This window comes from Rhinolophus hipposideros (assembly GCF_964194185.1).
Source record: "Rhinolophus hipposideros genome assembly, chromosome: 2".
Lineage (NCBI taxonomy): Eukaryota > Metazoa > Chordata > Mammalia > Chiroptera > Rhinolophidae > Rhinolophus > Rhinolophus hipposideros.
The window spans coordinates 91,557,308-91,580,833 of NC_138048.1; the positions used below are offsets into that span (position 1 = coordinate 91,557,308).

The 23,526-nt window shown below is 35.1% G+C and overlaps 1 protein-coding gene across 2 annotated transcripts in view; it reads left to right on the top strand.

Annotated features, from left to right (window-relative positions):
• Window positions 1-23,526, top strand: part of NCAM2 (neural cell adhesion molecule 2) — a 459,814-nt gene that overhangs the window by 88,164 nt on the left and 348,124 nt on the right. The gene's annotated exons all lie outside the window — the stretch shown is intronic.

The following is a 23,526-nucleotide window of genomic DNA, read 5'->3' on the forward strand; positions in this document are numbered from 1 at the left end:
CTTTCTTTTATTTGGAATCTCTAATTCTGACTTAGAGTAAAACAGCACAATTGTTGGACTGGTAAAAGAAGTTATCTGTGACTCACGAGCTAACGCTGATGCGTAATATACCGTGTTTCTCCGAGAATAAGACCTAGCCGGACCATCAGCTCTAATGCGTCTTTTGGAGCGAAAACTAATATAAGACCCGGTCTAATATAATACCGGGTCTTATATTAATTTTTGCTCCAAAAGACGCATTAGAGCTGATGGTCCGGCTAGGTTTTATTTCTCGGGAAACACAGTATTTAAATGTAATCATTTTTCCAAAAAGTTAGAACCGTGTTTTCTAACTTCTGAAGTAACCAGTAGAAAAACAGCAGTAAGTGAAAGATAGATTCAGGTTCTTGCACAAACCATGAAAGAAAGGAAGACAATTAATTTAAAATCATTAGTTTTGCGATCACATATTTAGTTTTTAAATTTACATAGGGCTGCTACCTGAAACCACCGCTTTGACAGTTATTAGCAGTGTTCAGCAAACAATTTTAGCTCTCAACTGTTTGCGTATGTGCTAGGATAGGATTTTATTTGCCTGCCTCTGAAGTCAGGTCTGGCAGGGACAATCTTTGGCCAGTGAAGTGCAAGGAGTGGCAGTTGTTACTTTTTTTGCCCTACTCTGATGATTGTGGAAGCGCAAGTCAAAGCGAAGGTTCCATCATCTTCTCTGTGTGACAATGATGAGAGAGCCCCCTGCTGGCCGTCACTGGAAATGCAGCAAGGCCAAAACAAACCCTTGTGTTAACACTGGGACAATTTGGGATTGTAGGTAACTACAACATAGGTTAAACTATCCTGACTGTCACAACATTTATTTAAATTTTGCATCATAGCTTATACTTATTTTCTGTTTAAGATTATAAGAATGTATAATACAACATAATGCAATACAATAATAATAATACTTTTCATTAGAAACACTACCCATACATCTCAATTTAAAAAGTTGTGAAAACATGACAGTTAAATTTAATTTTTTAATACTTCAAAATACATTGCTTTTCAGGTGGTAGCTCATGTATGGTATGATTCTGGTGTAGTACAGAAAGCACTGAGCACAGCAGCATGTTTGATGGAGTTGAATTGGATATTTACTAAGATTATTTAGCACTTTAATAACTCATGAATATGAATCAAAACAATTACAGTCAAAATCTGTGAAAATCAAGATCAGCATCAAGTTCCAAGTCTGTGTAAAGCACTGTAAACTTTTTTGAAGAAAAAAAAATAAAAAAACTTGAAATGAGATCTGTATATGATGGCTTTCTAAATGAATTATGCTGAGTTACAAAAATTCCAATAGGAAATATAATTAATGTACTGTAAAACAGTTGACTTGCCTTTCCAAAAGGCTTTTCTATGAATCAATGTGTTTTTGGTTTGGGGAACTTACTTAAAATAAAAGAAAGAAAAGAAAGAAAAAGAAAAGAAAGGAAAACGAAAGAAAGGAAGAAAGGAAGACAGAAAAAGAGAAAGAAAGAGAAAGTAAAGCAACATTCTATGTTCTTATTTTCCTGAATGGCTTTAAGGCAAAATGAAAAAAAATATATCGTATATAATTATGTAATATAGCCTCATATCTCATCATACTTTTGTGATTTTACTACTCTCTATATAATTCTGTCATAAATAGTTTTAAGTCCCATCATCTAATGCATGCATTCTTGTCTAGTCTTTTTATCAAAGGATTCATTCTTGTGAATCAACAAGGCATCGACTCAGACTAAAGAGTGCTTTCATCGTTTTTAAGAAAGTGACGCTAGCTTACAGTCTCCTAGGAAACTCAAAAATTCAGCAGCTGTGGAAAGTCCAAGTTTTACAAAACAGCTATTATTGGGGGTAAAATCTTCCAAGGAAGCACTCCCTGCAACGTCACCTTATTTTAAAATTTAGTCTAAGACATCCTTATATAGTATTTATGGTTAGCCATTTATTACAAGAAGAAAAAAAATGAACAAAACCCAGATTTGGACACTTTCATTCCTTGATCAGTGTGGGACTGCAGTTAAACTCAGGAAACTTAACAAAAGGCTGATTATTTGAAGAGAATGGTCATCGAATAAACACAGAAAAAATACAAATCCAGTGAGCACAAACAGAATAATTAATGGGGCAGTATAATAGCAATTAATTAGGAGAAATGTACATATATCCTGGAAAAATAATGTATTTCAAAGTATAAAATACAAAAATTAACAATACGTGAAATAGCCAATTTCTCCCCCTGAAATTAAGAGCTTGAGCTAAATGAACTTCAAAATGCTATCAAGAAAAAAAAAAAATCTATGATACTTTTATAAGTGTATCGCATCCTCAGTTTGTTGGTCATGTTCTCTTTTGGATGCTAAGAGCAAAGCGATGGAATGTTGCTTTTAGAAATGTGAACATCTGTTTTACTTCAATATGCTGCTGTGGAAGATGATCGTACATTTTTCCTTCATGGGAGAATGAAGATTTTTTTTGTTGGTGGTGGTTTTTTGTTTTTTGGTTTTTTTTTTATTAGGTCAGTGCTACCTAATATTAGTCATTTTATTTGTATGTGCTAATGACTACTTTATTGTCAGTGTGTCCTGCTGAGAAACAAGCTAGGTTGAAGAATGAAAAATGAATTTTAGTAACCATTTCCCTGACAACTGAAAATAACAACTGAGGAAACAAACATGCTTGTGGAATTTTCAGCATGTTGACTCCATGCTTACCATAATGAAAGAGAAAAACAAAGAGGAATGTCTTTGACATCCAGCAGATCTGAGTCAAAGATACACTTTTTTTTAATATTATTGCTGGGACTTCGGGAAAGTTAAGTTTTCTGAAACTCAATTTCTTTGTATGAAAACTACAGATATTATAATTACTTCAGAAGGGTGAAAATATTTATTTTTTAGTGAGGTAATATCTCAAGTTTTCAGTAAATGGTAGCATCTGTTCTCTTCTCCCATTACATAGACACTTAAGTCCTTTTCAAACAGCAGTTACAATCTGACATAAAAATCAATATATGTTAGTGTATTAATGCAGTGTGTATATCTGCGTGTCAAAATAAGTAAGATGGGAAAATGCTTGTAACGCATGTTATATGATACATGTTGACTATTCTTTTTTTCCTCATAAATGTGTGCTGTTTTACATTTAGAGGTTGTCAAAAAATGTATACACATTTTTTAAGAAAGGAAAATCATATTAAAATTGTAATACTCAATATATACCGATAACAAAAGGTGAATACAAGTCATGTTTGACATCTTCAATTAAAAGAGGTGCTCAAAGTGGCTACCATAGCCTAATTTCAATACACTTTATTCCTTTCTTAAAATGTATGTCCATTTTTGGGGACCTTCTGTATATATGCATATAGGTGCGGGGTGTGTGTGTGTGTGTGTGTGTGTGTGTGTGTGTGTGTATGAGCTTCAAATTTGCTACCAAGAGAAAAATATATGATAGTTTTGTAAGTGTCTAGCATACTCTGTTGGTTATGTTCTCTTTTGGATGCTATGTCTTTTAGATATATATGTAAATTATAGAGATGCTTACTATTTGCTAAGCATTTGTGATTGGCTTGGCCATGAAGAAGGCAGGTAGTCTTTGCACTCAGGGAGTATATATTCTAGCAAGGCGGAGAAAATTGCAGAACTAATAGGTAAACAAAATTACAGTGCTTAAAATAATTTTGAATCAGGTTGCATTTGAACTATAAGAACTGAATAATACCTTAGAATTAAGCATGCTTTGATCTGGGGAAAATTGTTCCAGGCAAAATGAACAGCTAATGTGAATTTCTTAAGGAGAGAATGAACGTGGCATATGTAAGAAATAGAAAGAGGTCCTTTGACTCGAATGTAGTTAGCAAGGTGTGGAAACAAGCAACCAGTGTGCTTTTAGTTATCCTTGCTTGTGTCATCTATTCCCCTATTGCGCAGGGATTGGCTTGTATGACCAATAGAATGTGGCAGAATTGATGGTATGTTACTGCTGAGATTAAGTTACAAAAGACACCATGACTTGCTTCTGGGTTGCTGTTTTTCATTCTCTTGGATCCCTTGCTCTGGGGAAACCATGTTGTGAGCAGCTCGTTGGAAATGCTCATGTGGAGAGGAACTAAAGAGTCCTGCCAACAACCACATAAGTGAGCTTTGAGTGCATCCTTGAGCCCCAAACAAGTCTTCCAAGATTGCAACACTAGCCAACATTTTGACTGAAACTTCATTTAAGACTGGAGCCAGAGTTACTTCTCTAAGTTCCTCCCAGACTCTTGAACCTCAGAAATACTATGGAATAATAACTGCTTGTTATCTTAAGTGCCCACATTTGGGAATAATTTTTTTGTGCCACAAAATAATGAATACACAACAGAAGAATGGTTAGAGATGAAGTGAATGAGGTGATATAGGAGTCATAGACCTTGGTAGAGTTTGAATTTTAAGTTACTAAACTAACATAAGTTACTAAGTCATTTGAAATTATGAAATATACACATAATGTCATTTGACTTCATTATAAATTAAAATGAATTGACTCTTGAGGACACAGAGACACAGTAGTTTGGAGGGCCATGGGAATTAATCAGGATGTTGAGTTAATAAGCGTAATCCAGATGTGCATGAGACATTCATTAGAATAGAACAGAAACAGAGACAAGTGGAATTACCTGGGATAGAAATGGAAATAGAACTGGCAAGCAATGCTAAAGATGGAGATATCCTTAATATACATCAGTACTTAAGATCAATGAGAAAAAATATAAATAAAAGGCAAGTAGCTAATGATTTCACAAATAACAAAAATGCATCTAAAAAGATGCTCAATTTCATTATTATTGGCAAAAAAAAATCAATAAAAATGACATATTCTTATCCTGCAGATTTAAAAAGACTGAGAAAACTTCATTGGCAAGACTGCAAAACTACACTCTCATTCATTGTAGATATGAGTCTACATTGACATAAATTCTCTGAAGCTAGTCTCCAAAGTGCGTATTTGTTCCAGGGATTCCACTTCTAGGAATTTATCTTAATGAAATGTGTGCAATATTAATGAATAGTTATTGTTTATTGCAAGACTATTTATATTAGTGGGAATATAAATCTGTAAGCTCATCATGCCATATGTAATGAATTGTGCTTCTGGCATAATGTTGAATAAAATAAAAGCTTTAAGATGGTATGTTTTTAATGAATCCATGTTATATAAAACTATACATTCATGCCACAGTTCCATGGTGTGTGCGTGTACGTGTGTGTGTGTGTGTGTGTGTGTGTGTGTGTGTGTGTGTGAGAGAGGGAGAGAGACAAAGAGAGACAGAGCGAGGGCAAGAGCAAGAGAGAGCGCAGGAAGGAAGGGAGGAGGAAAGTAGGTAGATTTAGACGAATGTTCAGCGATTAAGAATAGTTTTGCCTAGTAGATTTGGAGATGATTTTTACTTCAGATTTTTCTATATTAAGAGGTCCTTTTTGCCAGCATGCTATTTTCAATGTTTTAATAGATTTTGGTTTTTTTTAGAGACGTGTTAGTTCCCAGCAATATTGAGCAAAAGGTAGAGAGATTTCCCGTACGCCCAATTTCGCACTCATGCATAGAATCCCATTATCACCATCCCTCAGCAGAGCCGTTCATGTGTTATAGTTGATGAACCTACACCAACGCATCTTTATTTCCCAAAGTCCATAGTTTTCTTTGGGGTTCACTTTTGGTGGTGTACACCCTGTTGGTTTGGACAGATGTGCGATGACATGCCATTATTGTAGGCGTCATTGTAGTATTATACAGAGTAGTTTCAGTGCCCTAAAACTCTTCTCATTCCAGCCTCCCCCCAAACTCTGGCAACCACTAATCTTTTTACTGTTTCATTAGTTTTGTCTTGTCCAGACTGTCCTATAGTTTGAATCATACATTATGTAGCTTTTTCAGGTTGGCTTCCTTCACTTAGTAATACGCATTGCAGGGTCCTCCTTGGCTTTTCATGGCTTGATAACTCATTTATTTTTAATGCTGAATAACATTCCGCTTTGTGGGTGTACGGCAGTTTATTTAGTCATTCACCTACTGCAGGGCATCTTGATTGCTTCCAAAGTTTGGCGATTAAAATAAAGCTGCTATAACCATCTGTGTGCAGTTTTTCTGTGGTCATAGTTTCCAACTTTTTTCGATAAACACCAAGGAGTTTAATTGCTGGATTATTTGGTAAGGTTTGTTTAGTTCTTTAAGAAACTTCCACAGTGTCTTCCCAAGTGTCTGGATGGTTTTGCGTTCCCATCAGCAATGACTGAGGGCCCTTGTTGTTCTTTGCCAGCATCTGGTGTTGTCAGTGTCTGCGTTGGGAACGTTCTAGTAGGTGTGTGGTGGTATCTTGTTTTAATTTGCAATTCCCTGTTGATATACGGTGTGAAACATCTTTTCATGTGCTTATTTGTCATCTCTATATCTTCTTTAGTCAGGTATCTATTAAGGTGCTTGACCCATTTTTTTAGTTGGATTATTTATTTTCTCATTGTTGAATTTTAAGTGTTCTTTGTACAGCGTGGATAATGGTACTATATCAAATGTGTTTCTTGCAAATGTTTTCTTCCTACCTTTGTATTTTCTTCTCATTCTCTTAACCGTGTCTTTGGCAGAATAGAACTTGCTAGAATGTTAATGAAGTCCAGCTTATCAATTGTTTCTTTCACGGATTGTATTTTAGGTCCAACATGTTATTTTGACAAATAAAAATAATCCAAAACTAATGGTAAAAATGTAAAATATAGAAAAGTAACTGAAGAAAATAATATTTAAAAATCTTACCTATATTGTGATTTTTCTATTAAAACAAATAACTACAAAGTAACTCTATTGCATTAGTCATTTTCTCCATTCAAGTATTATCTTTATAGTGATAATTTTGAATTCTTAGTAGTCTATTTCTATTATATTTTTAGGACTTTAGAAGACTTTCTTTTCATTTATTAGATTTAATTAGAGCAGCAGAAAAGTGTCATAGGAATAATAAGGAAAAGTAAAACAGGATTCATACCGAGGAGAAAATAAAGCATCAGAAACGTGTAGTTAAAAAAGATTAAAGGTACTATAGATTTATTGTAGATATTAAAGCTCTGTTTTTCAAGTAAATGATGGTCCATTTTCAAATGTTTCATAATGACTGCTAAAAGAATGTTTTTGTTAGGAGTCAATTTTGCAAAAAACTATTTAGTTGGATAAAAACTGTTTTTCAAATTTTTTCTCACATTGAATTTTAGTTTATTTAAGATCTGATGTAGTAGTACTGGGATAATCTTATCCATTGAAACACTGCTTTATAGTTTCTGCCTTAGAGTGACCAAGGATCAAATCTAAAATCAGTAAGAAATTTCTGATTTCCATATTTATTTGATACTGATCTATTGTTTTAGGGTTTATTGGAAGTCTTAAGATATCTGGCATTAACAGCCATATGTAATAGTGTGTTGCATTTGTAATTACCATTCTTATCTGTGCTTCGCATTGCCATGTCTCATTTTATCCTTACCACAACTTGGGTAGCTTTAGTTAATGGCTGCCATTAGAGAAATAAGACAGCTGAGGCTCACAGATGTTAAATGTCTTGTCCATCATTACAACTGTAGTAAATAGTGGATCAAGAAAATCACACCCGAGTCCACAGTGAAATAATGCGTCTAAAAAGGAAATCAGATTTTTCATTTCCATCCAAGGCTTACAAACTTATTGCACAGCTTCCAAACCGTCTCATTTGGTTTCACTATTGAGTAAGACAGGAAATTGTTTCTGAATAATGCCCCACCTCACTTTTTCAACCTACATTTTCTCCTCCCTGCATATTAACTATTTCAGTTGCCATGTTTTCTATTTAATTTTTGTTTTGAGTACATTTGTTTCATTAATATATTTTAAAAATAGTTTTACATAAGTTCTAATATGTTGCATTTACTATTAATATATGCAAACATTTAAAGCAGAACTGTAGTCCTAAAGGACCTACAGAGGTAAGTGCGGATATAAGGAATTTTAGAGAAACCATTAAACTGAAAGACAGAGCAACTCATAGTCCAGTGCATTCATTATTGACAGTTTGGGTATTATCTGTTCAGCATACCCAGTGGACACGATATGAACTAACTCTCCTTCAACCTGTTGCCATTGCTAAGATTTAAAACATATTAATTGGAGCCAGACTTCTATATTTCTCTTCTTTAATCTGGTCTCTTCGTAAACTCATCATAATATACTATTTTGATATAGGTAGTAATTTTTTGCAGTATTTTAACAAACATTGGAAAGTTTTTAATATACTTTATGAGGGTTAGAATACCTAAATTGTACATGCAAAGTGGAAATATATTTTCCCTAAGTAAAGCACCTGTGGCGTATAATAACTAGGCAGTTTAATTATTTGAGTCCCCTATTTTAATGTTGTTCAGTTTTTGTGTGAATTGTCTCCAAAAATAACCTCTTGTTTGAGAAGCTAAATTGTTGAACAGATAGCTTTAAAAAGTAATTTGGCTTCTAAGTTCTTGATTTAGTTTCCATGAGCACTTATTATTACAAAATGTACTGTGTGCCAGGCTTTAAGTCTCACTCAGGAATTCTGCAAAGTGAAGCTGTATTTTCAGAGAACTGATTTTCTTTCACGGTTTAATTTCGGTTGTGAAAGTTGAAAAACAGTAATCTAGAATACATTTGGCCATCAGTGGCACTTCTAAATTTGAAGTTGTACTGAAGCTGTCACACTACCATCCAAATAGTTGTCAAATGAGGGCACTAATTGAAACGCTTTGGCGATGAAATGAAGCAGAGATAAGAACTCTATGTAAAACATGGATTGTAAGGTGAATAGAATTATCGCGTTTTAAGAAGGGGCATAATTTGATAATCCTACAGTAGATGGATTTTTTAATTTCTAATTTGTTGTAAAGACTGTATAGAATTTGGAATAACAGCACTTCTACCTAGATCTAAATTCCTTACTGGTATGGCTCATGAATATTCCCCTTGCTTTCTATTGGATTTGGAAGATTATCTGGTACAGAAAATGTTAAATTTTGGGAATTTGCAGTCAAACTCAGAAATCACAAACTATTGTTCTACACATCAGATCATGCATCAAAAAAAAAAAAAAAACGGGATAAATCAACCTTACCGTTTACTAACTCTCAGATATCACTATATCTTATATTTGGGGTGAGAGTCTAATGTTTTTTTTTATTTTTTTATTTTAGTTATCGTAATGGTTTCTAGTATTTTTTTTTCTGGTACCTGAATAATTGTGAAGATAATATATGTGCAAAGGTTGTGTAGTTACTGGCGTCACAGCTACTGTAAAAAGAAAAAGATAACAATTATCTTTTGAAGTAGCTGAAATATATATTTAAATGTATTTGGAAAAAGATATTTAAGATGCCTTTCTAAGGATAACCCTGGTATAAGTGAGCTATTCCATTGTTGAAGATTACTAATATGGATAGCCAGTTAAATATGCTTCGGCACTGAATAGAAATCTTCAAAAAAGCAATTCAGTTATTTGAGGTGCATTGCTTCATATACCAGGTGTGACAATTAAGTTCAGGAACTTGTTGCAACAATGTTGCCAACCTTTTTTGATATCAGAGAGATTATTCATTATGAATTTGTACCAACTGGATAAACAGTTAACCAAGTTTACTATTTGGAAGTGCTGAAAGGCTGTGTGAAAAAGTTCAACGACTTGTACTTTTTGCCAACAATTCATGGCTCTTGTATCAAGACAATGCACCAGCTCACACGGCACTGTCTGTGAGGGAGTTTTTAGCCAGTAAACACATAACTGTATTGGAACACCCTCCCTACTCACCTGATCTGGCCCCCAGTGACTTCTGTCTTTACCTGAAGATAAAGGAAATATTGAAAGGAAGACATTTTGATAACATTCAGGACATCAAGGGTAATATGATCACAGCTCTGATGGCCATTCCAGAAAAAGAGTTCCAAAATTGCTTTGAAGGGTGGACTAAGCTCTGGCATTGGTGCATAGCTTCCCAAGGGGAGTACTCTGAAAGTGACCGTAGTGATACTCAGCAGTGAGGTATGTAGCACTTTTTCTAGGATGAGTTCATGAACTTAATTGTCAGACTTTTCATATATACACACATATCATAGATATTTTAAATATAAAAGTTTACTAATGCATGAATTAACTTTCGTAGGATAAAAGTGAACTTTTTTCCTCCAAATTACAATAACTATTTGTATCACTATTTTTAATCTATTTTTTGTCTTTTATTTCATTTTAGTTTTATTTGAAATAAAAAAAAAACTGGTTGTTAAAGTTCAGTGAAATATGCTTTCCACTGAATTATTTCTTTCATCTTACTTTTTACGAATCTGCAAGACTTTAACTTATTAAACTTCTAAAATCTTATTTGATCAGCTTAAATTTTCTTATAAACATAATTTATTGATTAAATCATAAAATTGTTTTTATTTTTCATTTCTATTAACTTTTTGAGGACAGGAGCAGTGTCACTTCATCTTTTGTTTCCCAACAGTCAACACGCTGCTTGGCATGTAGTAGCATCTCACTTAATATTCAAATAGAAGAACATTAAACACGAAATACCAGTCAGGTTGGGTGAAGGAAAAACTGGGTATGTATTTCCTGTCTAAAATTCAAATTAAGTGTGAGATATCTCACATACAATAATTCATTAAATCCAGGTATGTGATGAAAAAATGTCGTCTACCGTGTTTCCCTGAAAATAAGACCTAGCCTGACAATCAGCTCTAATGCATCTTTGGAAGCAAAAATTAATATAAGACCCAGTATTATATTATATTACATTATATTATATTATATATTATATTATATTATATTTATTGTATTATATTATATTTATTATATTATGTTACATTACATTATATTAATTATATTATATTATATTATATTATATTATATTATATTATATTATATTACATAAGACCCAGTCTTATACTATATAAGACCCAGTCTTATTACATTCAAATAAGACTGGGTCTTATACTAATTTTTGCTCCAAAAGACACATTATAGCTTATGGTTCAGCTAGGTCTTATTATTCGGGAAACATGGTATGTTTTATAAACTATGGTATATCAGATTAACACATCAAAGTGTTACACATTTGGAGTTTTTCATGAAAGTACCAGAGAAAGCCTTCTGTGAGTTATTATTTATTTTATTTTTCTTGAAACATTCTCTCCTAAGATTTTAGTAAAACATTTATTTGGAGACTGCAGAATTATTATTGAACTTTATGGGAGGGGAAAGAATATGTGACTGAATACTGGCTCTACTAGTTGCACACGGAGCAAATTTAGTCCCTTAAACTAGTAGCCTCAGCTTTATTTGGGTAAATATAGATAATAATCACAGAGTTGGTGAGATTATGAAAAAGAAGAAAAAAGTATCTATATATATTCTGTGCTTAATAACAATAGTTGAATAAAGGGATGTTTCAAAGTACTATACAAAATGAAAACTATCATGCAGATATTCATTATTTCAGAAAACATATTATTTGTATACTATCCTTTGTTTAAAAGGCAACAAAATCAATTATTCATAGAATACAGTTCCAGGCAGAGGATTATTCTCCAAACAAAAGAGTAGGTTTACTTTAATCTGAAAAAGGAAATTAGAGTATCTATCATGTTTTCATTTCTAATCAATCTTTGCACATTTCCAAGAAACTCAAACCCAAATTAAATAATAAACTGTGGTAACTATGTTTTTACAAGTGTTGATGATTCTATTTTATTTTACTATTCATATGCTACTGGTATTTTAAAATACAAATCCATGTTTCATTGGGGAGACCAGGACTAGTATTGTTCATTGAGAATTGAAAGCACAAAGATGTTATTTGAAGCTATTTGACTGGATGTGATCCCCTAGAGAGGGAAAATGGGATGACAGAAGCGATCCCAGGCTATACTTGGGGACATTCCAGCATTTGGAGGTCTAGAAGATAAAGTTTTTCACACAAGAAGACTGAAGACTGAGATCGAACAGAAGCAAGAGAGAATTACTTCAAAAGCCAAGTGCAGAAAGTCATTCAAGAAGGGAGAAACCCACTGTCAATCATGTGAAAGATCAGGGCAGATCAGAGCAACTATAATCCACTCATGGGAACAAGAGGAAAGGAAAAGGAGGTAGTTCCATAAACCTGAAGCTTGGTAGGTTGGGTGAATGGAGAAAGTGAACGTTCTTTACTGATTTTACTGTTTCTTTTTTTCAATACTGGAGTCCCGTTCATCCGATGAGGGTTGAGGAAAGTAGAGAAGGCCTGGAGCACCCCACTTCACCAGATGACTGGGAGCTCAATCTGACAGGGTATTCTCTGTCCTCTCATTGGCTTGTTCTTTTTTTCAAAGAAAAAACTGAGTCTCGTGATCATTGGCTACAAAGGGTACTAGGTGACTTGTAGCATAGTAGATTCATGTTTATTGTGTGATTTACTAAACTAATAATCACATAATATAGTTGGATTAAAGCCTGTTTTATTAGTATTTTGAGTAGTTGAACAATTTTAATTTAATGCAGACTTCCCATGATCATTTTATTTGCCATAATTCTGTCATGGCAAAATTTAATTTTCTTTTTACTTCCTCTGTTAAAACTAAACACCTTATTTTTAAACTTTGTAGGTTTTGCTTTTTTATAGACATAATATTCTATAATGATTCATTGTATTTCATTTTTAGCTTGTCACTATTTTCTCCCCCCACTATCTCTCTCTTTCCCTAAAAGATATTTTGCCCCTTTTATCTTGCAGTCTGCTCTGAATTCTGAATTTTATGTTTAGAAATATTTTTTTTGCCTTTGGAGGATAAAGAGGCGGCTTGATAAAAGTGACTCTTTTTCTAAAGTTGTGACCCATCCTTTTCATTTTTTCTCTTGCTTACTTGCTTCTATTACAACTTCTATCCAGAGTGTCGATTTCTTATTTGAAATAAAGTTCGGCCATTGATGGGTAACCCGAAAGTGCTTTAAATACACCCCAGAGTGAATTGAAATGTCTCAGTGCCTTCTCATACTTCAAGGGCTGCAGCCACTGCTGTCTGGAAGTTATTTTGTGACACCGTGATTGCCAGATGGTATCTGTCCTGATAACTCCATTTCAGAAAGTAGAAAGAGAAAACTTTTATCAGTTCCTCAGCATCATGGTTTATCACTCACATACAAGTGGTCAAGCTAAAAGAATAGCGCAGAACCTAAAGAAAGCCCCAGAGCGTATCACTATAGGAGATTGGCCAGTGAGATTGAACAAGTTGCACAGGATTTATCTTTTCACCCTTGAATCAATACCAGGTATTAGTAAAAGCGTATCTTGTGGCCTCCGTAAACTGCTTATGATGTTTCGGATTGGCTTCGTGGGATGAGAAGAATGCTGTGTGTTCTGTTGCTTTCCTAAGCGCGTGGTCCTGAACATGAAGCACATGCGTGCCTCTCCTGCACGTGACCATTTTTCTACAAAACTTTTTGCTAAGAGTTCGCATAAGGTATCGGGGCTTTTAGAATGTCAGGACCTATACCCGTGGTTCTCAAAGTGAGAATATCCCCAAATCCATGGACTACAGCTCTCAGGGGATATAGAGAAGATTTATTAAAGTAAGAGGAGCAGAGTCTGCTGGAAACTACCTTTATTCTTCACTATCACAAAATCATGGGGGGGGGAAAAAGCTGATTTCATTTAAGACTGTTCTATAAGAAGCAGTAAAATATAGGAATGTTTGTTTACATCAATACTTGACTACAAGTCTTTTCAATATTTAGGGGGACAAAATTGCAACTACATAGAAAGCATTTGTGCTATAAACAAAGTGTGATAATGACTTTGAGGAGAAAGCAAGTGTGGATTATTTGAGTTGTGAGCTAAACTAGCAGGGTTTCCTATTGTTGTTTTCAACATGGAACATTATTCTGAATTGAAAGTGACTGATAAAATATTGTTATTTATATTTAGGTATTTAGCACACTTTTTTAATGCAAAAAATGAGAGTGTCACTTCAGTGAAACTACTGACAGTATTTGTTGTTCATAAAATGTGTGCTTTTAATCAGTTGATTCTAAATATGAGAACTATACTGTGTTATGAATATTTGTTGTGGAATATTATTTGCAGTTATCCAATATTTTAAGACTGAAATTAATGCCTTTTTTGCTTCAGTTGACTTTCTGGTATTTCAAAATTAATGCTGGTCTTTACTATGGATAGTACTATTGTTAGTTCTTATTTTAGTTTGTATGGCCTCAACTTCATACTAATTGCTTTATTTTAGAGTTAAGACAGTCCAAAACTGCCATATCATTTTCTGACTTTGCCTTTGAGATATAATCACTCATGTGAGTTATCTAAATTTGCTATAGCTTTTTTAGCCCTCATTTTTCTTCCTCTTTTTTTATCTGTGCTTCTATAATAGGTTCTTACTATGTAGTCTATGAATACCTATGAACCAGAAAAAAAATCTCCCAATTTATATTCCATAGTATTTATTAGGAAAATAATAAACATTTTGAGTGTGTCTTTTAAATTACACCTAACTCGCCAAGATCCTAATTCTCCTCTCGGGTTTTGGAAGAACAGTGTGGCAAGATTCCCTTGAGAATCTCCAGGCATATTCACACTTGAAAAGAACATAAAATATTCAATATATTATTCTTCATTTGATATTATTTTTTAAAGTACTTTGTTCTATACAAAACCTTGTTCTTTAAGCAAAATGTGGGCAACTGTAAGCATTTTCCCATATGGTGTGTTTAAAAATGTAATTTGTAAGTCCAAGTAGTTTTGCATGAATGTGTTTCTAAAATTGTTTGGAAATACACGTGTGATCGCATACTGATGGATCTCCTGGGACATAAACCTTAGTGTACAAGGGTCAGGGTTAAAGCACTGTCATAGGAACAGCTTAGTAGCAAGGGTGGAGGTGTCATCTGTGCCAAAAGCTGTTTCTTAAATCTAAAGAGCATGACAGACGCCATGGCTTAGGGTATTTTAATGATGTCAAGGGTACTGAAGAAGTAGTTAATCAAAAGCTGTCACATGAACCACTGAGCAGTGACTTCCTCGGGCAAGGGTAGGAAACTGAATGGCAAACTAGAGGTTTTCTTTTTTTAATAACCTGCTTTTTTCAATTTGTCTATTGCTTTCATTCGAAGACAAAATGCTTCTGCATGAAAAAGTGTGAAAAAGATGCAAGGAAGTCCCAATTAATGACTAATGACTCCTGCAAGTCAATTTCACATTTGCTTGGGGATATGTACACTTACATTAACGAGCAGGTGAAAAAAGAAATTGCGTGGAGCTCTTCCTGTTCCGTCCTGTGGCACTGTTCTTCAGTGTCTGCAGAAGCCCTGAATCCTCAGGCACCATCTAGCATCCTTATTATTTAGTTACCATAAAATGGAGACTCAAGGTATACATTCTAAAGGAATGAGTTACTTGAGATGAAAATGTTAAAAACTGCACATTTATGGGCAGCCGGATGGCTCAGTTGGTTACAGCGCGATCTCTGAACAACAGGGTAGCCAACCGGTTGGATTCCCACATGGGCCAGTGAGCTGCGCCCTCCACAGCTAGATTGAAGACAATGAGCTGCCGCTCAGCAGCCGGATGGCTCAGTTGGTTAGAACAGGAGCTCTTAACAACAAGGTTGCCAGTTCAATTCCCCCATGGGATGGTGGGCTGCGCCCCCTGCAACTAAAGATTGAAAATGGCAACTGGACTTGGAGCTGAGCTGCGCCTTCTACAACTAGATTGAAGGACAACCACTTGGAGATGATGGGCCCTGGAGAAACACACTGTCCCCCAATATTCCCCAGTAAAATTAAAAAACAAAACAAAACAACAAAAAACCCTGTACATTTATTGTCAATTCATTTCCTCATTTGATTCTTCATTTTTCTCTTCTTGGCAGTAAGAATATTACATTCATGCCAGTCCTAATGAGCAAGTCAGGTTTGAAACTGCTCTTCTCACTGTTCACTAAGTCCTATTACCAGCTTCTGTGAGTAGGACCAAGGAATATCCCTGCATTCAATGTTTCTCTTCCAAAAAGACAGTCTTTTAAGAAAATCTTCCCTAACATGACTTTTTCCAGAGCACTATCTTATATAGTCTGCTTTATGTGCCTTCATTTTTTGGGTCTCATGATTCTAAAAACCTCGCTCATAACAATTATACATTATTTTTCCTTGATAATGTTTACTTATAAATTTAGAACCATGGGAATGTGTGTGTGTGTGTGTGTGTGTGTGTGTGTGTGTGTGTGTGTGTGATTTATTGTGTCTTCTATGGAGAGGAATGAAAGCAATCCCAATTGGTTCAGAAATGTTGAAATGTGTTTTCTGAGATAACGAGGAGCTCATGAGTAGGGCAGGAGTTCAGTGTTCCAGCTCTGTTTCTCTGAGATTGTCAGTCCTTTTCCATGTGGTGGGTTTTTCCTCAGTTTCCAGTTTTGGTGTAGCAATTCTAGACATCATATCCAGACAAAGAATGGCCAAAGGAGGACAAGAGATGATGTTTTCTTGCATTTCATACCATAGGATCAATTAATTCATTTTCAGATGCTCCCAACAAATATTGCATAGGTCAGAAGATCAGAAGCGAATCACGTGTCCTGTATGAACAGATTATCATGATCTCTTGAATGAATCACCTGGAGAAACCAGCACTCTGACTAGTGCAGTATTGAAGGGGAACATGATGATTGTTACCTAGCACATTGCTAGACTGTATGGAAGATAATATAAAATAGAGGCTATCCGTATATATGATATGTTATCCCTAGATGGGGCTGCGGTTGTTTTATAGACACACTGGCCTTCATTCAATTTCTTTCAACGATAAAAGCTTTCAAAGATTGAGCCTACTTATCTGGGACACTCCTTTTACTTTTCTATTTAATTCAACCTCATCTTTCACTAGCATTCTCAGATCACTTCTTCAGGAAATCTTATTGCATCATCCTGGATCTTCCAACTGCTTGAGGTCCCTCTGTGTGTTTGTTTGTTGTTTTTTTTTTTTGTTTCCCTTTCCCTATCACTTAAGCATTCATTGGGTCACCATTGATTTGATAACTTTCACCTTTATTGGACTATAAATTTAATTTAAGGTCATGTCACTTTTGTGTACTATATTGAACACCTGCTTGGCCCACATAGCATAATGAGTGATCACGAAATAGTTGTTCACTGAAGGACTCAACAAATACATGAATGAATCACAGAAATATTAAAATTCCAAGTCTTTGAAGAAATGCAGAAAACCACCAACACTACTTTTTGTACAGACTCTGCTCTTTAATCATTTTATTCAGCCTGTGAAGACTTTGTGAGGTTTAGGGAACTGATCCCCATTCTTCAAAAAATGTATCACACTTTGTGATTTCACATTTATATATGCATTTCCTTGATTAATGATGATCTCCCCTCCTTGATTTCAAGTTCTGTGATGACAGAGCCCGTGTCTCATTTGATGGACAGTTTAAACAAAGAGCTCAGTATTAGGCACATACAATAAACTTAATCCAATTCTGTTTAAAGATTGTTCTAATGAATGGATGAGGGAGATTAATTTGCATGGTATTCATGACCTTTGATTGTACTAACAGAACTAGAAAGAGCTGCATTTATTTAGGAATCACTTTTCAAATCTCAATGGAAAAATCTCTTAGTGGCCACTAAATTTTCCCTTGTTATAGTGTCTGTTCGTTAGAGTGCCTACCAAGACTTTCAACAATAAATAGATGATATGTTCTTGTGATGATGCTGTTATTAATATTTGATAACTTAGGGAATCCATCACCTTCCTTTCCCTTGCTCAATAAACTTGATTGGTTAAGTGGGTTACTTCATCAGAAGAAAAGGGATTCAAGTCATGCATGCCTTGCATCTCATGCTTCTGTCTTAACACATCATTTATTACGAACAGCCACCACCACATAAAGGAGGCTGAATACGATTCAGTCCCGAAATGAGTGGAAGAATAAGTGCCTTAATTAGTAATCCACGAATGGAAGAGTCCATCCTTTTTGCAAGATGGACACTGAAGACTTAGCCAGTTCAGTCCAACTGAAGAGAAGAGGTGAGGGACATTGTAGGTGGAGAGAAATCAGGAAGAATGTTCCTTCTTCAATTACTGTGTGTGATCTTGACTGATCAGCAGCCACGCTAATTAGTATAAGTCTGAAACAGAGGCTTTTGCTTTATTTTTCCTTCTCTTTCTTTCCCTTTACCTTCTTTATTCGTTCCCTCTTCTTTCACATTCTCTTTTCTTCTTCCATCGCATTCTTCTCCTTCTCTCACTAAGATTTCCACTGATTCATAGTCCAATATTCATCTCCATCCCTGATATACATGGTCTTTTGCACCTGTGGATTTAGGATGTTTGAGCAATCGCAGGTGCATTCTCCTCACTCTCCCTAATATCTGATATAAAAAGTCAGTGCTCTCTTCCCAGTGTTTCTATATGACAGTGTTGGCAAGAACACAGTTATGTTAATTTGAAGGCTTTTAATTTTGTGTCTTCTAGCTTTTTGGACTAGTAAACATCACTATAAGGGTAGCTCAACTTCTTTTTAAATTTATTTTTTGTTTTGTTTTATGGTTCCTATTTTTGTTTATTTTTCATTGTATTTTGTATCGAGCATACTGTGGATTATTTTTTAGAAGTTCAACTATAATTTTTCGTGCAGAAGATCATGATGTTGCATTTGAAGTTCATTCAGAGCAAGATAATTGGGCATTTTCCTTCAGTTCTAATTCTCTTTTCATATGTTCTCCTTAGCATAATGATTACTTCACAGTAATGTTATAGTCCTTTTCTTACTTTAATTAATGTCACATCTCAATTCTAAGTGCTTGTTTTCAGCCCCAGGGTACTAATTTCATATCTTGTTTCTTAAATTAGCTGACTATAAGCTCAGATTTCTGGTAGTTATGAAAATCATACAGCTATTTTGTGTCCCCATCAATAAGAAGAAATTAGTGTTTTAATGAAGGATTTTCTGCTAATCTCTCTGGTATTTGATTTTAAAAACTGTAGTATTGCTTGATGGTCTTAAGTTGCATATTAAGCAATAATTGCTCTACAGCTAATACATTTTTGTTATTGCTGGAATCATTTATAGTTTATAAGATGGCAGAAAAATGTACAAAACCTAATCAGATGTATTTTAAAATAAGTGCTCATTTTATTATTATGCTATTTAATAGGCCAGTATAGAAAATTATGTTTCTTAGCAGTCTTAAGAAATTTTGTTTATGAACTCAATTATTTCTTTGATAATAACATCTAGGAACAGGAGAAAAAGAAATCTTCTAGAGACATCTTATTAGCACGACCTCTAAACTTTTTGGAAAAAAAAATTAGCATACAAATATAGAAAATAGTATTTTTATATTCTCAAAATTTTTAATCTCAGAGCATAGATAGCTGCATATTAAAATAAATTCTGTTATTGTTCAAATAAAATACTTCTGTTTTGACTTTTTTTTTCAATATCCTGTCATGACCCTAACCTGCTTTGGTGCCTAAGCAGCTATTTTTCTCAATTATCTCAGTGTTTGATTTGTGGCACAGTTAGGAGTGATGATAACATTGAAGCTTCATCATTGTTTTGATAATTGCTTTAATATGATACCTTTAGTTAGATAGTTTTTTCTGTTGTGTCTGTTCCTCATAAGCTACAGAGGATGAGAGATACTTTCTCTCAATAAAATAAGGCTTCCTTATTTTATTAGGGGGGATAACAATACACTTTCTAAATATATGGATTTTGTTGATATCAATACCTTTGTCAAAGATTTGCAAGGATAATGACACAGGTAAATTCAAGAATACCCAGAATTTTGTTTGAAATGAAAAGTAGGAAAAGAAAATATCACTTGACTGTTGGTAGTCATTATATTGTGATTAAAAATTCCATTGATTTTCAATGAAGAAGAAAATAACATTAATTTGGGGTTTAAAAATGCATTTCTATAGTGGCATTGTGTGTGTGTGTGTGTGTGTGTGTGTGTGTGTGTGTGTTTCTGGGAGAATATCTGTGTGTGTTATCTCCCTAGAACATGGTACTGGAAGCATGAACTGAAGGTAGGTGGCAGGTAGGAGGTGTGTATTATTGGAAGCTTCTTATACAGAGTTCTTGGGGAAAAAAGGACCTCGTGTTTGACAGGACGGGAAAGTCCACCTTGGTTCCACATGCAGAGAGACCATAATGGCCTTTTTAAAGGGAATGAAAAATTTAAAAGTAATTGATATTTATTTGCATGCTGTGAAGGACTTTTACTAAGCTTCTCTTGTTTGTTTATATGCCTGTTGCATTTCTCTATCGTTCTTTGATATTTCATATGATCACTATTTACAGTATTATCTTTTCATATTTCAAAAGCTTCTCTCATATAGAGGTTTCCTTTTATACAGGTGTGAATGATTAATAATCTGAAAATGTTAATTTCAACAGCTCCTGATTAGTAAAATGAACACCACAGAGACTTCTTCCTTTTTTTCTGACCTTCCTCCCTTTTCTTTGTCTTTAAGCTTTTTTATTAAGAATTATACCATAAATTTAAGATTGGGTTATGTAATCTTCCAAGTACATTAATTGATGTTGAGGATAGAGAGATGAAATGAGGAGTCTTATTTGATATTTGCTATTTGATGAAAACTTCAAAGAATGGAATAAATTTTACATTTAGTTGTATGTTGTAGCTAAAAATTGGAATTGGGTTTTAATTATGACTGGTAAAGTTATGAGTTTATTTATACTGATATAGTTATTAAGCAATTAAGATAGGTCCGGATATGATCAAGGACACAAAGTAATCTTGATCCTTCTTTTAAGTCCACAGTTCTTAGTTAATGATAAGAGTACCCAGTCTAGCCAGTTTAAGCAGAAAAGAATTGATCATGGGTTATAGCTGAAGTGTCTGAAAAGCGGAGGGAAAGGCTGTATATGTAGGCTGAGCCTTCAGGAATCACTGCCAGAATCATGCTGTTCAGGTGGCCCAGCTGCCTGTCATAGTGTATATGATAAATCTGGTAGCTAATAATACCGCTGCAGGCTGCATATCCGCATTATTTCAGAAGAAATGATGAGACAGATTGAAGGGAAAAGGACATTTCGTTGAACTGACTCCAAAAGAGTTAATATACTTGTTTCCAAAAATGGAACGGAATGGAAGTATGAGCTTCAATAACAGTGCATTCTAATGAGGATTTGACCCTAGGGTTTTATTAATAGAAGGAACTAAAATCAATTAACGTTGTTAGTGGAGGTCTGGTAATGCTTAGAACGTTTGAAGTGAGATATCAGAAGCAGCACAACACTCTTAGGCAAGGAGAAGAAATTACAGTCAAACTTTTAGCAAGAGGAATTCGGTTCTGTGATTGGCCGTGCATAATTTAATAATAATGTAATGTGTGATGATACATTTTATTATCTGTTGGTTTAACTTCTTAACATTATCTGGTAAGGTGATTACATGACATGGCAAATGGTTCAATATAGAAAAAAGACCCAGGTACTTTATATACTATCTAAAGCCTGAGTTTCATAAGACATAAAATCTAGGGCCTTGTCATGCAGGGTCTCTGCTCCCGCTCCCCACCCAAGAATACAGGACATGGTGAGGCCAAAAAGCATCACCCACGGAGCCATAGGTAGGGGAGTCATACTACTAGATTCTCGCTGGCGGCTGGGTTGGAGACACAGGAAGCAGGAGCCACACTATCCGCTAGCCGTCATCTGTTTCTCTGCAATACGCACTCCACACTCCATGCTTGCTAGCTCAGCCACCATCTTCTTGCTAGCCCCCATTTTTTGTTAGCATAGCCACAGCAGTTATATTAGTGGCCAGTGGCTCACTGGTTACAGCTGACGGCCAACTAGGCCATCCAATCACAGTTGGCCATCCAATCACAGTTACTACCTGAGCCAGCACCTTTCTATGTGAGGCCGAGAGACTGGAAACTGCTCTCTGGGTCTCTGTCCCCACAGGCCCTAATTTATTAACAGGCAGAAGAAAGGTAGTTTTGAATACTTTTTACCATGGTGCATTTTCTTCCTCCTTCTATTAGTTGTGAATTTCTAAAATAATGCTATGCAGAAAGCTATTCCAGTTATTAACAGTATAAAACATCCACTAGTTATTATTTTTCTCAATTCTGTGGGTTGGTGGAGTGGTCTTTTGATCTGAGCCTGAGTTGGCCAATCTGGGCTGGGCTTGCTCAAGTGTCTGCGATCAGTTGGCAGGTTGATGAGAAACAGGCTGGGTCTTACTGGTTATACTCAATTATCTTTGTATCTTTCAGCAAGATTGCCTTGTGTTGTCAAATCACAGGTACGAGTCCGTGAGTTTTTGGAAACAGGCCAGACCTGTTGAGCCCTAGGATCACGGCTGACATACTGTGACTTTAGCCACATGCTAGGAGCCCAGGCAAGTTACTAAAGACTAGCCCATAATTAAGAGATAGACAAATATGCTACAACTCTTGATGGGAGATGTTGCAAAGCTGCATTGCAAACCATCTACTGCTCTCTCCTGTGCACTGTTGAGAAGTAAATAAAGCAAGGTCATTGTCCTCAATGAGTTTTCCTCAACTGGCTTCTCCATTCTTGAAATAACAACTCAGTTTCAAATAAACACATCTCTAAGCAGGATATGTATTGCCCTTTATAATAAAATTACCCAAATATAAGTAAATTTTAAAATATTTTATTGAGCACCTATTATTTGTACATTCTATGCAGAATACAAAATTGAAACACAAAAACAAAACAACAGTCCAGTTTCCAGTCTGGCATGTGAGAAGCTTGAAAGTCGTCCCTCCACCCTAACAACAGGTAACAAGCTGAGCAAACTGAAAATAAAATAAAATAAAATAAACTGTTCTTAGATCCATAAGAAAAGTGAGATCACAGGATAAACCACTGCCTCCAAAGTTGGAGAAACTGACAAACACAGACAAACATAATTTACCTGAACGGGGCTGAAACCTCCTTGGAAACCAGTAGCTGGGTAGAAAATTTGAATTGTAATTGAAGACTTGCTGGAGGTTCAATGTGGACAAGTCTGAGAGATAAAAATTTCCAGGAGGACCCAGGCTCCACGGAAGCCTCCACACTTTTGTGAGTTTTACTTGCTGGAGTTTTGCCAGTTCTTCACATGATCTCATAGTGAATATCGGAGAAAAATACCCTTATGCTCCCAGCAGACGGAGAACAACAGGAACCATTTTGAAATAAGCCAGAATATTTTGTACTTCTTAACAAGACCTGTCCTCAAAGAAACTAAACAGATCACAAAAAAATCTTGAAAGAAGCTGTGGGGGTTGAAGGGACCTTACTTTTTAGAGGAACAAATATAAGAATTATATCCGACTTCTCAGAAACCGTGCCAACCAGAAGACAGTGGAATGCACCATTTAAAGCAGAGAGGGAGAGGAGAGGAGTGGAGAGGAGGGGAGGGGAGGGGAGGGG